The sequence below is a fragment of the Schistocerca gregaria genome, unplaced genomic scaffold (genome assembly GCF_023897955.1).
Source record: "Schistocerca gregaria isolate iqSchGreg1 unplaced genomic scaffold, iqSchGreg1.2 ptg000198l, whole genome shotgun sequence".
NCBI classification, from domain to species: Eukaryota; Metazoa; Arthropoda; class Insecta; order Orthoptera; family Acrididae; genus Schistocerca; species Schistocerca gregaria.
This window is the reverse complement of record NW_026061736.1, coordinates 14560373-14562275: the sequence shown is the minus strand read 5'-3', so window position 1 is coordinate 14562275 and position 1903 is coordinate 14560373.

The following is a 1903-nucleotide window of genomic DNA, read 5'->3' as shown; positions in this document are numbered from 1 at the left end:
CTCGGCTGCTAGTCCTCCTTTCATGCAGAATCTTAAGGTCCTAGCTCATGTCCAAGGCACCAAAGCCAGCTAAAAAGTCAATAATCGATACCTAAAACTTGAATTGTACTACTTCTTACTGGCTATTACATCAACTTAGAAGCTTCATCTGTGTTCTACTATGGTGCTTTTAGTGTCTCCGCATACCGCATCACGCGACATAGCTTTGCAGGCGATAAGTACAACCGTTTCAGAGAGAAGAGCGGCCAATGTGACGATCTGGCTTTAAGTCGATTCGATAACAAATGACAAAAACGGACGGATTTCTCAGGTTTTTACAACATATGAACACTTTTCACATTCTCCCCTGCAACTCGGCTGCTAGTCCTCCTTTCATGTAGAATCTTAAGGTCCTAGGTCATGTCCAAGCACCAAAGCCAGCTAAAAAGTCAATAATCGATACCTAAAACTTTAATTGTACTACTTCTTACTGGCTATTACATCATCATAGAAGCTTCATCTGTTTTCTACTATGGTGCTTTTAGTGTCTCCGCATACCGCAGCACGCGATATAGCTTTGCAGACGATAAGTACAACCGTTTCAGAGAGAAGAGCGGCCAATGTGACGATCTGGCTTTAAGTCGATTCGATAACAAATGACGAAAACGGACGGATTTCTCAGGTTTTTACTACATATGAACACTTTTCACATTCTCCCGTGCAACTCGGCTGCTAGTCCTCCTTTCATGCAGAATCTTAAGGTCCTAGCTCATGTCCAAGGCACCAAAGCCAGCTAAAAAGTCAACAATCAGTACCTAAAACTTGAATTGTACTACTTCTTACTGGCTATTACATCAACTTAGAAGCTGAATCTGTGTTCTACTATGGTACTTTTAGTGTCTCCGCATACCGCAGCACGCCACATAGCCTTTCAGACGATAAGTACAGCCGTTTCAGAGAGAAGAGCGGCCAAGTGACGATCTGGCTTTAAGGCGATTCGATAACAAATGACGAAAACGGACGGATTTCTCAGGTTTTTACTACGTATGAACACTTTTCATATTGTCCCGTGCAACTCGGCTGCTAGTCCTCCTTTCATGCAGAATCTTAAGGTCCTAGCTCATGTCCAAGGCACCAAAGCCAGCTAAAAAGTCAATAATCGATACCTAAAACTTGAATTGTACTACTTCTTACTGGCTATTACATCAACTTAGAAGCTTCATCTGTGTTCTACTATGGTGCTTTTAGTGTCTCCGCATACCGCATCACGCGACATAGCTTTGCAGGCGATAAGTACAACCGTTTCAGAGAGAAGAGCGGCCAATGTGACGATCTGGCTTTAAGTCGATTCGATAACAAATGACGAAAACGGACGGATTTCTCAGGTTTTTACAACATATGAACACTTTTCACATTCTCCCCTGCAACTCGGCTGCTAGTCCTCCTTTCATGTAGAATCTTAAGGTCCTAGGTCATGTCCAAGCACCAAAGCCAGCTAAAAAGTCAATAATCGATACCTAAAACTTTAATTGTACTACTTCTTACTGGCTATTACATCATCATAGAAGCTTCATCTGTGTTCTACTATGGTGCTTTTAGTGTCTCCGCATACCGCAGCACGCGATATAGCTTTGCAGACGATAAGTACAACCGTTTCAGAGAGAAGAACGGCCAATGTGACGATCTGGCTTTAAGTCGATTCGATAACAAATGACGAAAACGGACGGATTTCTCAGGTTTTTACTACGTATGAACACTTTTCACATTCTCCCGTGCAACTCGGCTGCTAGTCCTCCTTTCATGCAGAATCTTAAGGTCGTAGCTCGTGTCCAAGGCACCAAAGCCAGCTAAAAAGTCAACAATCAGTACCTAAAACTTGAATTGTACTACTTCTTACTGGCTATTACATCTACTTAGAAGCTTA